The 19,479-nt window shown below is 34.1% G+C and overlaps 1 long non-coding RNA gene across 1 annotated transcript; it reads right to left on the reverse strand.

The window, feature by feature from the left end:
* Nucleotides 1–1,538: 1,538 nt before the first annotated feature.
* Nucleotides 1,539–16,951, reverse strand: LOC143235339 (uncharacterized). Its single transcript, XR_013019090.1, has 3 exons — nt 16,852–16,951; nt 15,775–15,868; nt 1,539–1,669 (listed from the first exon to the last, which is right to left on the reverse strand). It is a non-coding gene; the product is annotated as an uncharacterized LOC143235339 (long non-coding RNA).
* Nucleotides 16,952–19,479: the final 2,528 nt, after the last annotated feature.

Below are 19,479 nucleotides of genomic sequence, written 5' to 3' on the forward strand. Positions count from 1 at the left end.
TTTCCTCAGAGACACCGTTATTAAAAATTAAATTAATTTATAAAGACAACAATTTATTTGATATCTGGTGAAATCCGTCAAGTATCTTTTCTTTATAAAGTTCGTTTATTATTCACAGAATAGGTAAGTAAAAGATGATTTTCTAATCAATTTATTTTAAATTAGAACTAATATACCAGTTTGACAAAAGACAGCGCCATCTGTATAGGCTTCTCTTCAGACCGCTTAGTACACCTGTTTATCCTCTTAATGTATTGAAATATATGTTTATCTCTGAAAATATACTGGTTTACATATACTTACGTTTCGATTTACTTAATAGAAGAAATGGAGAAGAAAAAATGAAGAACTATTTGCTTATCAATTTTATGTAAACATTTGTTTCAACCAATAATCAGGTGTAACTTGTAGAAATACGTTTTAAAGTTGATTCAGGTTTTGTACTGTAAGCAAGAAGAGCACTGTTTGAAGTCGACGGAACGTAAGTTCGTGTATTTTATGAACCTGAGAACTACGTTTTAAAAATTGCAATACAATGAACAATCTTCGTGTCAAGAAAGTTATTTAAACGATGTTCTTGCTAATTATATTTTGTACATGTTTTGATTTTTAGAAAACGAGAATAAAAAATTCTACAGAAAAGTAGATTTCATTTGATCATAAGTATCGGTACAAAAAACGAATTTAGAAGCTTCGAAGGTTTCCACATAATTAGACACAAGCAGAGATCAGGTTAAAAAAAGTCGTAATGTCGTTTAGTCCTAAAATAATGTCACAACTGCGTGATAACTAAAAAATAGAATAATGCTAATTATTGAAGCCAATTTAACAGAAACACTTACACGTAAGTTCGTGTATTTTATGAACCTGAGAAATGTGTTTTTAAAATTGCATTGCAATGAACAGTCTTCGTGTTAAGAAAGTTATTTAAACGATAAAGGAAAACACCTATGGTAAAACGTATCTATGTTAAAGTGTTTAAACAAGAGAAAATACATTACTATATATTTAGAGGGCGTATTATATTAATTCCTAATGAGAAGTGCCTCTTATATCTTTGATATATATGTGTATGTAAGTTTGACTACACGAGAACGTCGTCATGGTTCGACGAGACAGCCTATAATAGCGAAAGCCAGTGTTGATACTTAAAGCGTTCAACATACTTGATGGTCCATTTGACAAAAATATCTTTTAGTTTGGATAGGTTATCTTGACAAATGACATTATAAGCATAGGTTATTTACCTTATTATATGACATATCTATTTTCATATCATGTATATTTTATTTACTGTAATTGATGGATTAGTTATTACAAGCCAACAAAATGCTCTTATTTCCACTATGAAAGTACACTTTTTAATTACACCTATCAACATAAGGTTTACAAAATACTGAGCAGGTTTTGTATAGGTACTAAATAAACGAATTTTACATTAACTTTGCGTGATTCACGTTTTCCTCGTATTGATTATTGGTGGTAACCATTAAAGTTTGAACTGTTACCAACTTGTTTCATGCCACATTACACCACAGTGTGAGATAATGTGGTTCATGGTTGTCTTCTAGCGTGTTAGAGATTAGCACGATCCAATATGGCGTGTGAAGTTCCTGACAATAAATAGTGGCCCTTCCGTGAGTGAAGTGCCAATCTGAACATGGTGATCCTACAAATCAGATATAATGTGAGTCGATACCAACATTTAATGATGATTTGTGTAGCTTAAGTAATAAAACAGAAATATGCATTATTATGATTATCATGTTAGCTTCTTACATGTAACTAAGATACAAAATCTAACATGGTCACTTTATTTTTACTCGTAAGTGAAAGCTGTGTATCATACGAAACTATATGTTATCTCATATTTTTAGTAAGTTTCTCTCTTTTCTTGTAGGGTTTGTTTATTTTGAATTTCGCGCAAAGCTACTCGAGGGCTATCTGCGCTAGCCGTCCCTAATTTAGCAGTGTAAGACTAGAGGGAAGGCAGTTAGTCATCACTACCCATCGCCAACTCTTAGGCTACTTTTTTACCAATGAATAATGGGATTGACTGTCACATTATAACGCCTCCACTGCTCAAGGTCGAGCATGTTTGGTGCGACGGGGATTGGAACCCGCGACCCCCAGATTACGAGTCGAATGCCTTAAACCACCTGGCCATGCCGGGCTTCTTGTAGGGGGAGCTTTTGGTTTGCACAAAGTTACACAATGACACAATGAGTTATCTGTTTCCACCATAGGCATAGAAACCTAAACTTTAGCCTTTTACGTCTACTGACTTGCCACTAAGGGGTTTCTTTTAGGGAATAGAGTTGTTTGTATTTAACATGTTTCTCGATCGAAGAAATCTAACAGGGATTGGAAGAAAACAATATTGAAATGCATTTGAACAACTCTAAAAATTTTGAAATATCAAAATACTTAAGTATATGATTTTTATTGACTGTGAATTCCTCGAGACTTCTACGAGGCTAAAGTTTAATAACAATTATATGATGTAATAACAGAAGCGGGCAAGCAATCTTCTTGGTATCACATTTAAAACTTATGCATAGGAAATTCGTATTTCTGAATATTTCATAACTGAACGACAAAACATATAAATTTTCGAAGCACACAGCCTAAAATCTAATATATAATTGTACTCTATTAACGACTGCTTTAAATTTTGCCTCAGTATGACAATACTAAAAAAACTACATTAGGACTATCTGTGCTAGTCATTCCTATTTTAGCAGTGTAAGACCAGCGGTAAGGAAGCTAGTCATCACCACCCACCCCAAATTCTGGGGCTACTCTTTTACTGACGAATAGTGAGATTGACCGCCACATTATAACGATACCACAGTTGAAAGAGTGATCATGTTTGGAGAGATGAAAATACGAACTCGTGACCCTTAGATTACGAGTCGAATGCCCTAACTACCTGTCTATGCCGGGCTAGTTGTTTTTTATTAGGTTTCTTGTGCAGAATGGGGTAAGAATTGGGGGTAAGGAATTTGGGTCTTATCCTTCTGTCTTTATCACAGATCGTAAATACCTACCTTAAAAATGCATGAAATAGTGATTAGAATATGAATATTTTAGGAAAATATAAGACAGAGTATAAGGAGTTTCTGAAATGTTTGAACCCTTTATATAGAAAATCTGCACAAGCTAGGTATATCTATAGAATAAATTACTGGGAACAATCATGTTAAAATAATACAGAATGTAGTTCCAGTGTTATGGCAACCATTGCACTAAAATGTTTTTTGTTCTTTATTTCTGTATCTTACCGATGTGGTAATTTAATGAAAAATAAAATGATCAATGACTTAGGACTAAAAAGGGGATTTTTTCTATGTATATGTAAGATTTATAACTTTTGTCATGTGTGGTTTCGTATTAAATCTCAATTAAAATGTGGGTGTAAGAACTTAAGCGCAGAAATTGCAATTGCTTTTTATGTAGCAGAACGTTAATCAAATATATGTTCCTTTACAGTTTCGTTATAGTCTGTGTAACAATACGATCAATACTAAGTGTTTGTCCTGAAAGAAACATAAGTTGCTGTTGGAATGAAAATGTAGCAGACTGGAACAGAATAGTAATAAACCTACGAAACCCTGTCGGATTTCACTTTGTAAAGTACAAGTCTTCAGAGTTATTACAATAACCCGAAAATAACCATTTAGTAATGTGCACGTTGTAATAATATAAAATTTAAATGTAGCGTTTATTCTGCTCTTTAATATAAACATTAACCTAATTGTTTGGTTAACATTCGTTTAAAGTTTATAATAACGTTTTTTTGTATTGTTGTTAGTGTTGGACATTTTGTTTTGTTTCATAATGTGTCTAGAATTAAACTGTTCTAGATAGTTTTTCTCAGCTTGAGTGAGCAAGGACTTTGGTTGACGAGACCAGTATAAAAGAGAATAGAATGACTCATTAAAAATAAGAAAAGTCTTCAAAAACTTGTGTAATTTGTATTATCCTTAGAAAACAGTGCATTTTCTCAAAATAAATTATATACAGCTTATTTATGTAATGTACCGTCAATCTAAGCTACTTTGAACAATTTAAGTGCAAATATTTAGACCACTATTTATGGCACTGAAATATTAGAATGAAAGTTATTTATCTGATTTTGTATTTCGCGCAAAGCTACACGAGGGCTATCTACGTTAGTCGTCCCTAATTTAGCAGCGAGAACTAGAGGGAAGGCAGCTAGTCATCAACACCCACCGCCAACTCTTGTGCTATTCTTTTACTAACGAAGAAGAGGATTGACTGCCACACTAGAACACCTCCACGGCTGAAAGAGCAAGCATGTTTGGTCTGACGTGGATTCGAAACCGCGATCCTCAGATTATGAGTCGAGCAGCCTAACTACCTAGCCAACATTACTTTTATCGGATATGTCAAAAATATTGATTCTCTGTGTTGATTTCATCTAAGCTTATCACTTAATGAGAATTAATGTTTATTAAAACTCACCAGGGGGCAGATAGTCGATGTAGTAATTAATTGTTTTCTGTCGAATTTTTCTTTTAACAGTTTAAGAGTAATTTCCTAAGACACATTCAGGTCATGCATTTCATTCCAACTGTAATTAAAGTCCATTGCCGATAAGTGCACACAGAAAACCGTTAAAATGTTCTGGATATTAATGAGTCAGAACCCATAACTTTAACGTGCCAGATACAGTTGATTACTTACTTTATTTAATCATATTTCGAACATTCTTACCTCAGCTTAGATAATACTTCTTTTTTGTTGCTTTTACGAACCTTAACTAGTTTTCACTCCTCGTATATTTTATGGGACTAAACTCATACAAAGATATTCACGTTAAACAAGTAACAACACAAATCGTTTGGAGATTTAAAAGTAGCCAGACTCTTTCAATGAACTTATAATTTTTGATACTTACTCATAAGTTAAGCAAAAACAAGATTCGTAAAAAGAAAGTTGCATACAATATATCGCAGGTTATATTTAACACATGACTTTTAAATATTTGTGCTAATCTCTCTTAGAATTAAAGAAGAATCATTTGCACGTGTAAATTCCACAAAGAAGTGGATTCAGTAATAATTGACATTGCTTGGTTCCTTGTTCAAATGTAACTTTGTAAACCAGTTTTGTGTTGGTTTTTTTCATACTAGGCATAATAAATAAATCCATAAATTATCTCAAAATTGATATTTTTAAAACAAACGATATTTTTATGTATCCTCAAATGAAAACGTTAAACTATATTGAATATTTTTTTTCTTCACTCATATACCATCTAGATCTTCCCAAGTTCAAAGAACTTTCGTATATATACTTGTGTTGTACTCAACACAAAGCTCCAGAATGAGCGAGTTAAAATAATCTTCATGTATATACTTGTGTTGTACTCAACAGAAAGCTTCAGAATGGGCTAGTTAAAATAATCTTCATTCGTATACTTGTGTTGTACTCAACAGAAAGCTTTAGAATGGGCTAGTTAAAATAACCTTCATGTGTATACTTGTGTTGTACTTAACACAAAGCTTTAGAATGGGCTAGTTAAAATAACCTTCATGTGTATACTTGTGTTGTACTCAACAGAAAGCTTCAGAATGGGCTAGTTAAAATAATCTTCATGTGTATATTTGTGTTGTACTCAACACAAAGCTTCAGAATGGGCTAGTTAAAATAACTTTCATTTGTTTTCTTGTGTTGTACTTAACACAGAGCTTCAGAATGGGCTAGTTAAAATAATCTTCATTCGTATACTTGTGTTGTACTCAACAGAAAGCTTCAGAATGGGCTAGTTAAAATAACCTTCATGTGTATATTTGTGTTGTACTCAACACAAAGCTTTAGAATGGGCTAGTTAAAATAACTTTCATGTGTATACTTGTGTTGTACTTAACACAAAGCTACAGAATGGGCTAGTTAAAATAACCTTCATATGTATACTTATGTTGTACTCAACACAAAGCTTCAGAATGGGCTAGTTAAAATAACCTTCATATGTATACTTGTGTTGTACTCAACACAAAGCTTCAGAATGGGCTAGTTAAAATAACCTTCATGTGTATACTTGTGTTGTACTTAACACAAAGCTTCAGAATGGGCTAGTTAAAATAACCTTCATGTGTATACTTGTGTTGTACTTAACACAAAGCTTCAGAATGGGCTAGTTAAAATAACCTTCATATGTATACTTATGTTGTACTCAACACAAAGCTTCAGAATGGGCTAGTTAAAATAACCTTCATGTGTATACTTGTGTTGTACTCAACACAAAGCTTCAGAATGGGCGACTTATTATTTGCCAACAGTAAGCTTCGAAACCCGATTTTTGACATAATAATACTTCAGGCTTACCCAGATTATCAAAGGCATATACATATTTAAATAGGATAATCGAGAAATTCTAATCATTTCGCGAAGATATGTTATACCGAAATTTCTATAATCAGAGATATTAATAAAAAAACAATAAATATTCAGGTAAATTTGTGCTAATCTTTTCACCCTCTCAGAAATGAAGTAACGGCTTACATTAAATAATATAACAGACACTGATGTGGGAAAAAAAGGAATGCATGCAACAGGTTGAGTGTGGAACACTTTGTCTTCTAGAAGCATCTAGACAAATCACGAAAGCTCAACTCTATCGCCTTATAAAACCGAATTAAAAAAGTGGAAAAAATATGGGTTTTGCTGCAAATAATATAAAGAAAAATGCATACATTAACTAAATATAATTCAGTTGAAAAATGTGAATATAAATGATAAGAGATTCAACCATCTCGGGCAAGGAATGAACAGTTTTTGAAATATACAACTACTGTATATTAGTTTAGGGAAATGTATACGTGTTTCAATATAACTATGAAAAATATTAAACTAAAATAAACAAAACATTCCATATTTATTTTTGTTAATACAGCGTCGGTTAAAAAGATTTAATTATGAGTTACATCTGAAGATATCTGAACATCGTGAACTTGCTAAAAGTCGTCATGCAACTGCAGTAAAAGTGATTCTAAAACATTCGAAAAGGTACTTGAAGATGTTCGAATTTTGATGGTCGTCTCAAGAAAAGGTATACAAGCAGAAAAAAATAATCTTCCTAGAGAAAGACATTTTAAAAACATTGCAGTTTTCATCACGTTTTAAACAACGTGTTTTCTTAAAGTTTGTTTTTGAATTTCGCGCAAAGCTACTTGAAGGCTATCTGCGCTAGCCGTTCCATAATTTAGCAGTGTAAGACTAGAGGGAAGGCAGCTAGTCATCACCACCCTCCGCCAACTCTTGGGCTACTGTTTTACCAACGAATAGTGGGATTGATCGTAACATTATAACGCCCTCACGGCTGATAAAGCGAGCATGTTTGGTGCAACAGGGATGCGAACCAGCGACCCTCAGATTACGAGTCGCACGCCTTAACCCACCTAGCCATACCGGGCCGTTTTCTTAAAGATGTGTAAGTAGTTTGTGTAATAAAGTATTTGAAGTATCTTTTTTTTTTGTTATTACTTCAAAATTACTTTGTAACTCACAGGTTAAGAATTTTTGTCTTCACGAATAGACGATTTAATTTGGTATGAATTTCGGGCAAAGCTACACGAGAGCTATTCACCAGCTGCTTCTAATTTAGTTATGAAAGACCAAAAGGAAACACAGCTAGTCACCAACACCAAACGCTAACTCTTAGGCTATTCTTTTACCAAAGAATAATGGGATTGGCCGTATCATTATAACGGTACCAAAGGATTGCGTGTCAAACGACCCAACCACCTGTCTATGCCAGGCCATGAATAGACGAATAAGGTTGTACGACATAAGTAAATTATTTCTGTAATTATAGACACCTTTTTCATATTTATCATAACTACTATACTCAGATTGCTTATGAAAGTCTTATACGGTTGTGAGCAAGAAATGTTTCAACTGTCTTTTGTTACAAATACGAGGTAAATTCATAATATTCACTATGTTGTGAAATAATAGAAGGAAATATAATCATGTTCTTAAACAAATTGAAAGTACACTTTACATACTTTATTGGTCATTAATATATTGCTCAACGTTTTAATTAAACTAGTTCTCTTCAGATTAAATCTACGCCATTTTATGTTTTATCTTGCATAAACCTGGGTATTGAGTTACTAATGTCGCTCATTTACTAGAGCGGTAAACAGTACCACATTTTGCTGTCAATATTTTGGTTAGATAATTTTATAATGATAAATATATTATATACTTGTGCATTTGATGTACGTTGCTCTAACGTTATGTCTACTATTGTTATGTTCACCTAATTAATTAATCCTCATAGTAAGGTTTGTTTTTAGTTTCGTACAAAGTACACGAGGGCGATTTGCGCTAGCCGTTCCTAATTTAGCAGTGTAAGACTAGTGGTTATTCTTTTGCCAACATTATAATGGCTACACCGCTAAAAGGGCGAGCATGATTTATGTGACTGGGATTCGAACTTGTGACACTCAGATTACGAATCAAGCGCCTTAACCTCCTGGCTATGCCGCACTCTTTATCGGATAAATAATGCTTGGACGAAATACAATATAATTTGTGTTGTTTGTTTTGCTCGCCCTCCCAGCCGTGGGGCGTTATAATGTGATGGTAAATCCCACTTTTCGTTGGTAAAAGAGTAGCCCAAGAGTTGACGGTGGGTGTTGATGACTAGCTGCTTTTCTCTACACTTACACTGCTAAATTAGGGACGGCTAGCACAGATAGCTTTCGTGTAGATTTGTGCGAAATTACAAAAACAACAAACAGCGTTGTTTGTTTTGAATTTCGTGCAAAGCTACACCAGAGCTACCTTCGCTAGTCGTCCCTAATTTAGCAGTTTAAGTGTAGACGGAAGGTAACGAGTCATTACCACCCACCGCCAACTCTTGGGCTACTCTTTTACCAACTATACAACGCTCCCACGGCTGAAAGGACAAGTATGTATGGTGAGACAGCGATTCGAACCCGCGACCTTCAGATGATGAGTCGAACGTCTTAACCCACCTGACCATGCCGGGCAATACGATATAAACCCAATATTGTCATTTTCTTGAATAAAGCCGTTAAAATGCGCACACGTGGTGATTACAGCTTAGAGTTATTCACTCCAGAGAAATATTAAAAACACTTAATCACATGTGACCAATAAATGACACGTTCATAATTTATGTTCAAATCAATGTTCAATATTTAATATTATAAATGAACTGATTTCCTTAATAAATAAAGTGGGTTAAATGAAATTATAATGGAACATAGACGCGTGAGTATAAACATTCGAATGTAATGACGTTTCTTGCAGAACGACGAATAATGTAATTTGAGTTTAATTGACATTAACGAAGAAATGATTTTCTATATTCCTTGAAACGATGTTCAGATAAATGGAATAATAACCTGTTCCAAAGTAACACTTGATGCGAAGTTCCGGGTTATTCCTGTAATATTGATTTAGACTGCTTTTAAAATGAGTTTAGCGAACACTTACTCAAACAACTGACTTTAATGGATGATTGATTATGCATGACATGATGTAAGAAATAACGAATTAAACTGTAAGAACTCATGATTAATTAGATGAAATAAGATAATTTAATGAAATTGATTCTCTGATATAAATAATGAAATCACTGCAACAAAAAGGTATTTTTATCTTATTGTTTAAATCAATATCGAAACAAATGTGCGCGCTTATATTTATGTTGTAGTAAAAAAAACAAAAAACATTTACTAACCGATAGGAACTTTACATGGGAACAGTTGAACATCATTTGTTCTTTAGATTAGAACAAATATGTTTAAACTGTCAGCAGTCTCTTTAATTATAAACAATGTATGTTTACAAATCACTCACAATGTGTTTTAACGGTTTGACTTGTTTTGAATTTAGCGTCAAGCTACACGAGGGCTATCTGCGTTAGTCGTCCCGAATTTAGCAGCGTAAGACTAGAGGAAGGCAATTGGTTATCACCACTCACTGCCAACTTTTGGGCTATTCTTTTACAACTGAATAATGAGATTGACCGTCACATTATAACGCACCCACGGCTGAAAGGGCGAGCATGTTAAGTGTGACAGGGATTCGAACCCGCGACTCTCAGATTACGAATCGAGACCCTTAACCACCTGGCCATGCCGGGCTGTTTTTTCAACGGTTACAACATTTAAAGCATTTTAATAAAGTATGTTAATTTCCATGATTTTGCTGATCGATCACAACCGTTACTGATTGATTGAGTTATAATTTGTTCAACAAAACATTACATAAAATGTTGTTAATAAAATATTTCACAGAATACAGTTTTTTGTTTATTCATATATCAGATTAGGCCTGGCATGGCCTAGCGTGTTAAGGCGTGCGACTCGTAATCTGAGGGTCGCGGGTTCGCATCCCCGTCGCGCCAAACATGCTCGTCCTTTCAGTCGTGGGGCTTTAAAATGTGACGGTCAATCCCACTATTCGTTGGTAAAAGAGTAGCCCAATAGTTGGCGGTGGGTGGTGATGACTAGCTGCCTTCCCTCTAGTCTTACACTGCTAAATTGGGGACAGATAGCTCTCAAGTAGCTTTGTGCGAATTTCAAAAACAAACAAACAATATTTCAGATTTCTCCAGTGTTAGTCATTTTCTTCAGATATATAATCAAAAGAGAAACAAGTATGAAAATAGAAATACGTATGAAATGTTTTATTACGTTGAAAACCCTGAACAAAATAATAATTCGTCGACAGCTAACCGTAATTTAATTACAATAGAGTAGCAACTTTTATTGAAAAGACTGAAATAAGAATTATGTGATTTCTGTTATTCAATTTAAAAAAAAAAAACTTAAAATCTTGACCCAGCACTGCCAAGTGGTTAAGGCACTCGACTCGTAATCTATGGGTTGCGGGTTCGAAATCTATTCGCACCTAACATGCTCGCTCTTTCAGCCGTAGGGGCGTTATAAGCTGACAGTTAATCGCACTATTCGTTGATAAAAGAGTAGCCCATGAGTTGGCAGTGGGTGGTGATAACTAGCTGCCTTCTTTCTTGTCTTACACTGTTAAATTAAGGACAGCTAGAGCAGATAGCCCTCGTGTAGCTTTGCGCGAAATTTAAAAACAAACAAACAAACAATACTTAAAATCCTCAAGTACGAAATTTCGTTAAACAAATTCAGTATTTTTATAAATACAAGTTAGTTTTTACTATATGATCTGGCTCAATAAGATGACTTAAATAATTTTACTGAAAGGTTCTTTGATATATTTACTTTATTGTTATGACTTGAGAAATGCTTGAAGCAAGATACATGAAAAGCAAATATACTGGGAATGTGCTTATTTCGGCCTTCTTGGAGCAACGTTAAGGGATTCGAGAACGAGGGTATTGCATCGCGTTCGTACGTAGGTATGTCTGTCTGTATTTCTGCGCACGTGTCTCGAACAGTAGTAGATCAATGTACACTAAAACTTCACACAAGGTGGAAAGTAAGTGTGGAACAGTCCTCTCCCCACATGGTCCTGAACCAATCCAGATCAGGATTCTGAATGACTTTGAAACAGGTTTTTTTTTTTTTTTTTATAATAAGGAGACAGGGAATTTTCGTGGTTTTCGTTTAATAACCTGTCCCCCGGTAGGAGAGCGGTAAGTCTACAGATTTATAACGCTAAAATCAGGTGTTTGATTCCCCTCGGTGGACACAGCAGTCAGCTTGCTTTACTTTAAGAAGACCCACACTAATGACTTTGCAGAGTGTGATTACATCTGTACTAAATTTCATGAGCAAATTAAGGTTGAGACATCTCATTACACCAGGTTCCTAACACCATTTTGGATCAGAGAAGGATCTTATTTTTCGAGTGTAAAATTTAAGGTTATCCAAAATAAACTCATACAATAAGAACAGGCGAGGCAAGTGTATGCAATCTCTCAGATTGTTTATTTGCAATTATATTTATTAATGTTTTACATTGAATAGGTTTATGTAACATATACAACAGTTTGTACAATATACTAATTTCGCAAAATTTCTGGATTGCAATTGCGTAAATATCTCAATAAATAGATAATTCTAAATTGTTTGTTTGTTTTGAATTTCGCGCAAAGCTAACAAGGGATATTTGAACTAGCCATCCCAAATTTAGCAATGTAAGGACTAGTGGTAAGGCAGTTAGTCATCACCACCCACCACCAATTCTTGGGCTATACTTTTACCAACGAATAATGGGATTGACCGTACCATTATAATGCCCCAACGGCTGAAAGGGCGAGTATGTTTGGTGTGACGGGGATTCGAAGCCGCGACCCTCGAATTACGAGTCGATTCTGAATTGTCTGCGATCAAACAGTTCTCACTGATACTTCACGTAAAAATGTTTAATTGAGAAAAATATAGTTTGTAAAAACATGCTGTTTTTATAAAAAATATTTCTAAATGAAATATATAATGCTGAATATGATGGATACGTCATAAAATAAACAGTTCATTAAAATAATATGTTTTCTTTTAGTTGTATAAAATATATATTTAACCACTTTTTACTGAAATCTATGCAGGAAAATACTTTAAAGATAAACAAGGATTCAACTAGTTTGGAATAATTCATGACATTCTTGGTATATGTAATACTCTGGCTAAACAACTATATGGTAAATACAACGTACGTTAAAACTAGGTTTAGCTTTAGAATTTCTAATGGTATCCAAGTTTGTTTGTTTTTGCATTTCGCGCCAAGCTACAAGAGGGCTATATGCGCTAGCCGTCTCAAAGTTAGCAGTGTAAAACTACAGGGAAAGGAGCTAGTCATCACCACCCACCGCCAACTCTTAGGTTACTCTTTTACCAACAAATAGTGGACCTTACGGTCAGTAAGGTTATAACGTACTTACGGCTGAAATGGCGAGCATGTTTGGTGCGACGGGGATTCGAACCTGCGACCCTAGGACTGAGAGTCAAGCGTCTTAACCACCTGACCATGCTGATCCGGAATTCAACTATTCATTGGACGTTTAAACACATGCTTATAAAGGAATTATGGAGCAACACTTTTGAGTCTATGATTTTGTTGACAACAGAATTTTGAATAACGTATAACTGACAAAATAAATATAAGCAAACATATTGTGAATATTACAATTTATGTAACTAATTAAAGCTACAGTTTCCAATACATTTAGTATAGAATATGAGAGGTTTTACCCAAATATTTGGGTCAGCTGTTTACTATGACAGACAAACACATAAATTAATCAATATTATGCAACAAGTGAGCCTCACCAGTAGTAATAGCAAACACGTAGCTAATTTTAGGGTTAAACTAACGAAAAAAAGCCTAAAGTAATTAATTTCTCAGTAATTAACAACAGCAAAATTATCGCATATCCGTAGCCACTTCATTAAAATAGAGCTAAATACGTTGTAATACAATATGCTGACATTATATTTTTTAACCTCAACTATTCCTAATTAATCAACCTAACTATCCTTTTTTGCTCATGAGAAATATTGAAATGATGAACGTAATAATAACATTGACAAATAATATTGTGGAAAATGATGGGACGACTTTGATGTATATCTTTCTGATATATCACTGAAATTAAATAAATATTAAGTATGTAAAACCAGTATGTTTTTTTTCTTGCGCAGTGTGAATAACTCATACTTGACTACGTCCCTCGCTAGTACAGCGGTAAGTCTGCGGATTTACAACGCTAAAATTAGGGGTTCGATTCCCCTCGGTGAGCTTAGCAGATAGCCCGATGTGGCTTTTCTATAAGAAAAACATACATACATACAAACATATTTGACCAAAAAGAAATGCAGAGAGATTAAACTTTGTTGCAGTTCAAATCAAAACTTTATGTACGTAACAAACTGATTTGTGGCTTCTAGCAAAATCTATTCAAATCTCCAGTTTCTTTTCGTCCAGAGAAACTTGTTGAAACTTAAACACGTTCTGAAGCATCACAGCAGGTCTAAAGGTAACAATAGTAACGTTTGTAACTATTTGCCAGCTTTTCTAGCTAAAGCTCTAATAAAACTTGTTAAACTCAGGTTAAGTAGTTAGCACACAGAATCACCCACAAAACGAGACCCAAAACTCGAGCGGTTTTAAATAGTTGACTATTCTTCTGTAGGAGAATACAGGGTTATGTTTAATGAGTGTGATGAAACATGTTGGTTCGGATATCGATGTCATGTAAATCAGAGTTGTTTGTGTCAGGTTTAGTTTTGTGTTAAAGGTGTGTGTAAAATTCATAGCAGTTATAAGAATTGTTAAATAATTTATATAAAGATAAAATTAAAATTAAATAACAGCAAAAGATGGTGGGAAATAGAGAAAATAATAATGTAATTCAATACATAGAAAATCAAACCAGTTTATATACACAGATTTTTAAGGAAAGGGAACACTGACAATGTAAAGTAAGTTTAATTACGAATTTAGTTTTGGAAACCTTTTCAGAGACTTGCGAAGCTCAAGAACCCCAGGATCAGGTTGATGACATTTGGTGTTACAGTATTAAACAGTGCTATCCAATAAGCTTCTTTAATTTCTCTGCTCCTGTTAGATATAAAACTTGTCTATACCCGTAAGTTTAATGTTTTCAAGAGAGTTTCCAGGATTATTAAGTTCTTTGTTTTTACTCTTGATTTCTGGTTGGTAAAATGTTCCCATGTAGTTGTTTTGGTTTGACTTATATATTGAAAATTGAATTTCGACATTGGATTAAGTAAATAACATTTTTCGTAGAGCAGTTTATGGAATTAGTGATTTTGAACTGATTTTGGTTGTCTTTATCGAAAAGTTTGTCAATTTCCTGTATGAACTTACAGGTTTGACATCGCTTGCTATTGCACGAATAGTGGGATTGACTGAAACATTATCACGCCCAAAGGCTGAAAAATCATCGTCATTATAGTGACTATGGAAAAAGCACATTATTTCTACCGAAGAAGGTGTAATATTTACGCATATTGAATACTAGAATTTGAACAGCTGACGCCATCAGTGAATAGGGTTATATATTTGAAATACTAAGCCTACTAAACCTAAATACAATGCAACTATCTATCAAACAGACACATTTCTATGTAAGAAGTAATGTCAAAGTGGTGGAGACAAAGCAGCAACAATGTTCAGAGTAGTTTGACTAGTTATCTCTAGAGTTCTTTGCGCCAATTTTAATATAACAGTTACGAAAATGTACTTCTATATGTGATTTTTCCATTGATTATAAACATCCAGCTCAACCAAGTATAACTGACTGAAAAATCACAATTTAGTGGTAGAAAGCTGTCACGGTATCTGTCAAGATTTCAGAGAAATGTATTTATCCTTCCTCCCAACATGCTATATGCAACTTGAAAGTAAACTATGTAACTAAGCCTAAACTATTTTTATGTATAGAAAGAAAGTATGAATCGAGAACTGTTTAAGTTACAAAGACACAAGTTTAAAATTTTGTAAACTTGCAGATCACGAGAGATTTAAACAAAATATGACGATTTTTCTTTGAAGTTTCTCTTGAAATAAAGGAGTCCAAGCTCAGTTAATATAAACCTTTGATAAAAATTCTGTCTATAATGTAAATGTGAACGCTGATTTCCGTGAAAATATTAATCATAAAATAGTTTAATTAAATTTTCAATGTAAGTAAATAAAATCTTGTGACGTACACGGAAAAGAGTCGCCATAGAAACAGAGTTAAAGAACTGTTATTAGAAGTATATACTGAGCATGCTATACAAAACCTAAGAAAGAAAATTTTCTTACGTTTGCGAAGACGATGAACCTAGTCAAACTGCTCATTCAAGCGAGATGTTGGATCATGGTGAAGATATATGGTTATATCTTAGACCTGCTTTGACTGAAGAGGATAAAAAAAAACTTTATATTTCATGTAATTCATGACAGAGCTAACAAAACAAAAGTACATTATTATGAGAAGTTAAATCCCATTAACTTTTTGAAAATGATTAAATTTGTTTTGTTTGTTTGTTTTGAATTTCGCGCAAAGCTACTCGAGGGCTATCTGCGCTAGCCGTCCCTAATTTAGCAGTGTAAGACTAGAGGGAAGGCAGCTAGTCATCACCACCCTCCGCGAACTCTTGGGCTACTCTTTTACCAACGAATAGTGGGGTGACCGTCACATTATAACGTTACACGGCTGAAAAGACGAGCATGTGTGGTGTGATGGGGATTCGAACCGGCGCCCCTCGCATTAAGAGTCGAGTGCCTTAACCACTTGGCCATGTCGGGCCTAATAACATAGTTATCAAGAGAAAGACATCTGTACATCTTATCTTAAAAACTGGAGATGTACTCTTTCTCTTGACACTACTGGTGCCAGTCCGGACATTTCTCTCTTACGAGTGTTGCCAGGTTGTAAAGGCTTAGCATTGCCAGGTGGTTAAGGCACTCGACTGGTAATCTGAGGGTCGCGGGTTCAAATCCCCATCGTTCCAGACATGCTCATCCTTTCACCCGTAGGGGTGTATAAGTGACGGTCAATCTCACTATTCGTTGGTAAAAGAGTAGCCCAAGAATTGGCGGTGGGTGATGATGACTAACTGCCTTCCCTTTAGTCTTAGTCTGCTAAATTAGGGACGGGTAGCGCAGACAGCCCTCGAGTAGCTTTGCGTAAAATTTAAAACAAAGAAACAAGCCAAACCAAGTTATAAGTGTCAATATTCCTAATTCATGACCATTATTCTTCTGTCATTAATAATAATGTTGGGTTCTTATCTCTTGTTGGATAAGATAGTTTACAATGAAATGCTTATAAAATCATTTCAATGTTATAAGTTATTTCTGTGTAGTTCTTATGATCCTCGTGAAATAAGAACTCACAAAAACTTATTGGATGCATGGTATCCTTTGAGTTCTTTCACTATCAAAACCATAGACCACACAGTCATTCACTTCAGCAGTTCTCAACCCTTAACAAAACAATTGTTTTGGGCCAATCCTTAATGTACATTGTTTGAAGGACGCAAGGTCTGTGTAAAGGGTAAGATAAATTGTTTACATCTTGCATAACATCTAACGCAACATCTGTGAAATCCAGGACAATGATTTGTCCCGTCGATGATAACGAAACATAACTGACATTGAAAAACTTTGCCACATGATGGCGCTCTCTGTTTTCCATTTTTAGTTTTGTGTCTGTTATAACAGTGTATTGATTTACAATCTGAGCAACCGAGGAGTTTATCTCCTATTTTAAAACCAAGCCTATAATCGCTATCCATTATTGCATTACGTCATTACATAGTTAATTCCATATGTTGCCTCGTCCATATACGGTGATGCGTCACATCTTGGGAAATTATTATTTCATACTATAATTATAAATGTTATTTTTCAAAACTGAGTCATGGTGTTCATGATATAATCCTATTGTATTGCCTTGTAATGCAACCCCTAGTATACCAGTACGAATGAAACAAATGTTATATCATTTCGTTTAAACAATTCTGTCGGAACTGGGTCAAGGTCACCTTTGTTTTTTTACTTGCTAGTATCATTTTATTATTTTTATACACATGATAGATGATTATTTACGTAAGCCTAATAAATATAAGTAATATAATTTGGCATGAATAAAACCTGACTATTTATTTCGATTTTTGTGTTAACACACTAATATTTTTATACATTCATTAATTTTGATTCGTAACACTTTTATTGTTAACACACTAATAATTAATTTTGATTCGTAACACTTTTATTGTTAACACACTAATAATTATTTGTTATAGATTCATTAATTTTGATTCGTAACACTTTTATTGTTGGAAGCTGCTGATATTTTGTGCTTCTCAGTTACTCAGGTTGTTTCTAATAGTCTGTAGGTTGGTGAAACCAGGAAAACATACATATTAAAGAACTGATGTCTACCAATTTATTTAGACAATTCAAGACTATTTCTTTAAAACTAAAGCTATCTACTAGTTCATATTAAACACATTCTATGAACAAAACTCATTAACTTCTAAAATTCCCAGAAACTTCCGTAAGATTTTCTTTTAACATAACAAAATTTTCGCTCCTCAACTGGACACTTTAGCGAGGAGACAATATATAAAGCTTCTTCCTTGAGTAGGTAGGATAAGGGGCCTGCGTTGCCAAGTGTTTTAAGGCGTTCAACTTCTAATCCGAAGGTCGCGGGTTCGCATCCCGGTGGCATTAAACACGCTCTCCCTTTCAGCCGTGGGGGCGTTATAAAGTCACCGTCAATCCCGCTTATTCTTTGGTAAAAGAGTAGCCCAGGAGTCGGCGGTGGGTGGTGATGACTAGCTGCCTTCCCTCAAAACAAACAATAAGCAGGATAATGTGTTAAAAGTGACACGAACGTTAACACCTGTGTAGTTTTTTAACCAAACGTTTTAGCTGTATTAACAAATCACATTGCATTTGGACGAATTATGGAAAATCTATTGATACAGCAAATAAACATATTAGAAACTAGTACACCTAATTTTTTCGGACTGTTCATCAAGTTACATGAACGTCAACACCTGTGTAGTTTTTTAACCAAAAGTTTTAGCTTTTAAACTTTTAGTTTAAAGATTAAACTAAAATCCTAACAAACAAAGTCTATGGCTACAAATACTATTTTTCACGGAACTTGTTTCAGTCATTTTGACATCTGTTTTAACTACATTAATTACGCTGATAAATGCACATTATGAAATTTTACTTGAAGAATTACTATATCTTAATTGCAAATGTAATATGGTTATTATCACATATTATTGATAACTCTTTATGTTCTTGTGTAATTTTCATGTAAACAGTTTGTTTATCAAAATTAAGGACGAATATAAGTCATGACATCACACGAGAACAGGCCCCGCACGGCCAGGTGTTTAAGGCACTCGACTCATAAGCCGAGAGTCGCGGGTTTGAATACCCGTTATATCAAATATGCTGTGGGGTTTTATATGTGAGGGTCAATCCCACTATTCATTGGCAAAAGAGTAGCCCAAGAGTTGACGGTGGGTGCCTTCCCTCTAGTCTTACACTACTAAATTAGGGACAGCTAGTGCAGATAGCCCTCGTGTAACTTTGCTCGAAATTAAAACAAAACAAAACAAAACAAACACACGAGAATGTACGTTATGAATGGAAAATATGTAGAATAAATCAATCTTATTTATATGTATGGAACTGTAAAACATTCAACTAGGTAGAAAATTCAATTTTCCTTAAACACACAGGTGAGAATTTTACGTTATAAAATTGAATAATATGAAAAATGCTTGCATGAAGAAGTCAGTTAATTTACCCACACACACACACACGTATAGTCATGAATGCTCACTGACTCGTATTAAGCTACTCACAAAATTATTATACATTTCTGTTTTCACCAACACTAGTATGTTAATAAATAATTTAGATAATAAAAATTAAGGACAAAAACATCTTTATTTATGATATATCAATAAAATACTTGAAATATTTGGTTAATTT

The sequence above is a fragment of the Tachypleus tridentatus genome, chromosome 2 (assembly GCF_004210375.1).
Source record: "Tachypleus tridentatus isolate NWPU-2018 chromosome 2, ASM421037v1, whole genome shotgun sequence".
Taxonomy (NCBI): Eukaryota; Metazoa; Arthropoda; class Merostomata; order Xiphosura; family Limulidae; genus Tachypleus; species Tachypleus tridentatus.